We start from the raw sequence: 5875 nt of genomic DNA on the forward strand, positions 1-5875 counted from the left end.
ATAAACCCATACTGTAAAAGTCAGATATAGTCTAAACTAAAATATATTGTTTATGGTTGTGTCCATAATTGGTAAAATTATCATTGAGTGCAAGGTTATGATTATCACAAAAAGGAGAATGGTTATTTCTATTCCACTATCTATTCTCCACCCTCTCTAATTTGGCTTCTCTTCTAGTTTTTTTGCTTTTCCTATTCCTCTCTTCATTTTCACTACAACATCCCTACATAAAGCATTCTACTTAGAACGAAGTATGTATTTGATTAGCCCATTGCTGCTTCATTTTTAGCAAAACACATTTCTTGGATAAGAGTTATATTGAATAGGTTTGATATTGGGTCTATTACTTGTGTGAGTTTTATTTGGTTGACTATTTTTGCTGTTAAAGGAAATCCTATCGTGGTGCTCTCTATTTATGGGATGAAGACAAAAACTTTTTTCAGATAGTAGTTCTATACCATAAACCAGAAGCGAAATGTTTTTGCTCCAAGAGAAAGTCCACCCAGAAAAGCATCTGTGTATGAGGCCAACATCCCAATATGTTTCTAATAGTGTGCCATTAATTTCTAAGAAGTAACCATATTCAATATAGTTCAGCCTGGAGAATTCATTATAAGTGTAATGAGAATCTTTTTTTTTTTTTTTTTTTGGTCAATCCTTATAGTCTCTTATTCTGTCACTAATTTCTGAGATTATACGTTTTACATTATTATTTTGAATCTTGTATTTTGAGTGGGGTAAATTGTGCCAGGTCATTTATTTTGCTTTTTCCTTTGTAATTGATCTTAGCCTTCAGTTTAGAGACTTAATATGTCATGGCAATTATAGTTACAACTGAAAACCAAGTATGTGAAGCGTTAACTCTGGGATTAATGCAGGGACACCCTGGGCCTACAGTGAAGAAATTGTTTTTTCCCATTTATCACTTGACCTTCACAAAACACCTGCAAGAAGTAGATGACAGTAATTCTTATTTCTATGAAATTAACATCTCAAAATTGGTGTCTGATAATCTCATGTATACCTGGACATTTCCTTTTCTCTTGTGTACGTTATGATGGTAGATAGCAGGAGGTGGCTTTAAAAGATTAAGGGAAAATTTAAGGTATGTACTTCTGATATGATTTCAGGTACTTCCTTGAGTGTATTTGGTGTCTTTTTTATTCAAAGGGAGTTAAGTCAATGGACTGAAGCAGTCTGCTAACTGAAGACATTAAGAATGGTTAGGAATTTGTTTCTCGGCTCAGACATCTGTTAAGTTGATCATATTATTATATCTCAATTATACTTTGACCCCTGAAGATGTTTATGGTACTATCCCTGGTGTGACTCTGCAATTACCTAGTTATCTAATATCTAGAAAAGAAAGGGAAACTATTTTCTATTTATTGGGTCAATTTTATAGCTATAAATTTTTCCGTGAGTATTGTTTGGTTGCATCTCACATCTCAAAGCTTTTTTTGTTACGCTTCTGGATTTCTAAAATTAAGGTATGGTTGACATACAATGTTTTGTTAATTTTAGCTGTACCACATAATTTGATATTTGTATGTATTGCAAAATGATCACCACAGTTACAGAATTTGTGTGTGAGTGATGAAAACTTTTAAGATCTACTTTCTCAGCAACTTTAAGATATACAATAAAGTTATTAAACTGATAAGAACAGATACTACACTTGATCTTAGCCAAAAGGCCGAGAAGCGATTACAATAAAGTTATTAATTATGGTCACCATGCTGTAAATTACATCCCAGTGACTTACTTATTGTATTACTGTACCCTTGACTCCCTTCACCATTTCTCACACCCAAACCCTCTGCCTCTGGCAACCACCAATCTGTTCTCTGTGTCTATGAGCTTAGGTTTGTTTGTCTATTTTAGGTTCTACATATAAGTGAGATCATATGGTTTTTGTCTTTTCTGTCTGCCTTATTTCATTAAGCATAATACCTTCACGGTCCATCCGTGTTGTCACAAATGCAAGATTTCAGTCTTTTTTTTATGTTGAATAACATTCTGTTGTGTATATAGACCACATTTTCTTCATCAATCCATCCATCACTGGACACTTTAGGTTGTTTCCATATCTTGGCTAATGTAAATAATGCAGTGAATGTGGGGATGCATGTATCTTTTCAAGTTAGTGTTTTTGTTTTTGGTTAAATGCCCAAAAATGGAGTTGCTAGATCTTACAGTAGTTCTATTTTTAATTTTTTGAGGAACCTGCATACTGTTTTCCGTACTGGGTGCACCAATTTACACTCCCACCAATTGTGCACCAGGGTTTTGTTTACCCACATCCTTACCAGCACTTATTTCTTCTCTTTTTGATAATAGCCTTTCCAGTCGGTGTGAGGTGATCCCTGATTGTAGTTTTGCTTTGAATTTTTCCGATGATTAGAAATGTTGGGCATCTTTTCTTATACTTGTTGGCCATACGTATGTCTTTGGACAAATGTCTATTCAGATGCTCCACCCATTTTTAAGTGGGATTGTTGGCTTTTTCTATTGAGTTTTTATATAATTTTGGATATTAACTTATCAGATATATGATTTGCATATATTTTCTCCCATTCTGTAGCTTGCCTTTTCATTTCACTAGTTTTTTACTGTGCAGAAAATTTTTAGATTGATATAGGCCCACTTATTTTTTTAAATAAGTAGCTACTTATTTATTTTTTTATTTATATATTTATTTTTTAGTGAGCTCTACATCCAATGTAGGGCTTGAAGTCACACCACTCTGAGATCAAGAATCACATGCTTTACTGACTGAACCAGCTAGGTGTCCCTAGTCCCACTTATGTAGTCCCCCTTATTTTGTTGCCTTTGCTTTTGGTGTCAGATTGAAAAATTATTACAAGACCAGTGTCAAGGAGCTTATCATCTATGTTTTCTTCTAGGATTTTTATGGTTTCACGCTTTACATTCAAGCCTATAATTCATTTTGAGTTAATTTTTGTGTGTGGTATAAGATAATGATCCAATATTATTCTTTTGCATGTAACTATCCATGTAGGTGTCCAGTCCAACACCATTTATTGAATACTGTCCCTTTACTATTGTATATTCTTGCGTCCTTTTTAATAAATTAACTGAACATATATGCAAGAGTTTATTTCTGGACTCTGTCTTCTGTTCCATTGATCTTTATGTCTGTTTTTATGCCAATACCATACTGTTTTGATTACTATAGCTTTATTTATTTTTTTTTTTAATTTTTTTTTTCAACATTTTTTATTTATTTTTGGGACAGAGAGAGACAGAGCATGAACGGGGGAGGGGCAGAGAGAGAGGGAGACACAGAATCGGAAACAGGCTCCAGGCTCCGAGCCATCAGCCCAGAGCCTGACGCGGGGCTCGAACTCACGGACCGCGAGATCGTGACCTGGCTGAAGTCGGACGCTTAACCGACTGCGCCACCCAGGCGCCCCTACTATAGCTTTATAATAGAGTTTGAAGTGAGGGAATATAACGCCTCCAGCTTTGTTCTTCTTTCTCAAGATTGCTTTGACATTACAGGGTCTTTTGTGGTTCCATACTTCTGATTTTTTTAGACATTGTTTTTTAGACAAGTCGTAGGTTTACATTAAAATTAAGAGAGAAGTACAGAGATTTTCCATATACCCTTTGCTCCCAAACATAAAAAACCTTTCCCATTATCAACATCACTAACCAGAATGGTACTTTCTTTTTTTTTTAAACAAATATGGACTTACATGGATACATCATAATTACCCAAAGTAAATAGTTTACCTCAGGATTCACTCTTTCTGTTATACATTCAGTGGGTTTGGACAAATGTGTAATGGAATATACCAGTCATTATAATATCATTATAATCATCTGTTTTTGCCTGTTAATCTCCTCATCCCCATCCCCAGAAACCTTAGATCTTTGTATTATCTCCATACTTTTGCATTTTCCAGAATGTCTATAGTTGAAATCATATAGTATGTAGCCTTTCAAGATTGGTTTCTTTCACTTAGTAATATGCACTTAAAATTCCTCCATGTCTTTTTGTGACTTGATAGCTCATTTCTTTTTAGTGATGAGTAATATTCCATTATCTGAATGTATTCGAGTTTGTTTATTCATTTACCTACTGAAGGACATCTTGGGAATTACCAAATTTTGGCAATTATGAAAAAAAACTATAAAAATATTTATGCAGGTTTTTTTGTGAATGTAAGTTTTCAACTACTTTGGATAAATACCACAGAATGTGATTGCTGGATTGTATGGTAAGAGAACTTCAGTTTTATAGAAGACTGTCAAACTGTCCTCCAAAGTGGCTGTACCATTATGCATTCCCACCAGCAGTGTCTGAGGTTTCCTATTGCTCTGCATCCTGGTCAGCATTTGGTGTTGTCATTGTTCCAGATTTTGAGCATTCTAGTAGACCTGTAGTAGAGGTGACTCATTGTTTTCAGTTGCATTTCCCTGATGGCATTAAAATATGCAGTGTCTTTTCATATGCTTATTTTCATCTATATACTTTTGTGAGGTATTTGTCTCTCATTTTTTATATTAAATTCTCCCATTTTTTATTCCTAAGTAGTTTAAAACTGCAGTTTGTTTCTGCTGTTACACAAAATTAATTTAAATATTTAAACTGAAATTGGTTAATTTTATTTCATTTTGGTAATGGACCATTATAGAATATAATTATTTTACCTTTGGAATTATTTTTCCCCCCAATGGCTACACTTTATAGCACATATAATTGACATATATCACTGACTAAGCTTAAGGTATACAATATGATGATACGATACATGTATATATTGTAAAATGGTCACCACATGTTGGTGAACACATCCATCAACTCACATAATTACCATTCTATTATTATTATGGTAAGCTCAAGTATAATCTTGCAGAATGTAATATCTACACATATTTATGTCTGTTTGTAAGGATGAATATATGTATGTTCATTTTTTTAATTAATTTTAACGTTTTGTGTTTGTAGATACTTACTCAACTTGAGTGAGTTCTTGACTGAGAGTCAGATTTTAAGTTCACAATAGTTGCTCATTAGAACTTGCCAAATGTTTTTATATAAAATTTCATACTTTTTAAATAATGTCTTATATGACATATCTGGTAGAAATTTGAATATATTTTGTTTCCTTTGGAGTTTGCCAGTTTTGTTTCTGTTATTTTATCTTTGGGTATTTTAAGAGTTTTTATGGTATCCTGAAATTTTATTATAGTCTGTTGAGTTTTAGTAGTAAGTTTGGATTTGCACTACTCTATTTTTAAAAATTTTTTTAATGTTTATTTTTGAGAGCGAGTGTGAGCAGGGGAGGGGCAGAGAGAGGGGAAGACACAGAATCCAAAGCAGGCTCTAGGCTCTGAGCTGTCAGCACAGAGCCTGATGCGGGTCTCAAACCCACAAACCATGAGATCATGACCTGAGCCGAAGTCAGATGCTCAACTGACTGAACCACCCCGGTGCCCCTACTTTGCTATTTTAATTCCACTGCAGTGGGCATCTTCATCTCTGGTATTTTTTTTTTTAAGTCACTGGATATTCTGTTCTAAACTTTCTTCTTTCCCATGATGAAAATTCTGGGACTTCTCTATTACATGCATGTTATCTCTTTTAACTTGTCCCTCTTACTTTCCTCACTTTGTGTCTAATGCTATATTGTATACAAAATGATAAACCTCTACAATTCCAGCAAGTAATTTATTTTGAACAGTTTACTTACAGAGCCAGTTTTTTTTTTTTTAATTCCAGTTATATTAGTTTCAGGTGTGCAACATAGTGATTCAACAATTCTATACTTTACTCAGGATTCATTACAATAAGTGTACTCTTAATTCCCTTCACCTATTTCACCCATTCTCTGCCCCCCGCCCA

The 5875-nt window shown here is 34.0% G+C and overlaps 1 pseudogene; it reads right to left on the minus strand.

Annotated features, from left to right (window-relative positions):
* Positions 1–1536: 1536 nt before the first annotated feature.
* Positions 1537–1708, minus strand: LOC125934229 (uncharacterized; annotated as a pseudogene).
* Positions 1709–5875: the final 4167 nt, after the last annotated feature.

This window comes from Panthera uncia, assembly GCF_023721935.1.
Source record: "Panthera uncia isolate 11264 chromosome A1 unlocalized genomic scaffold, Puncia_PCG_1.0 HiC_scaffold_16, whole genome shotgun sequence".
NCBI lineage: Eukaryota > Metazoa > Chordata > Mammalia > Carnivora > Felidae > Panthera > Panthera uncia.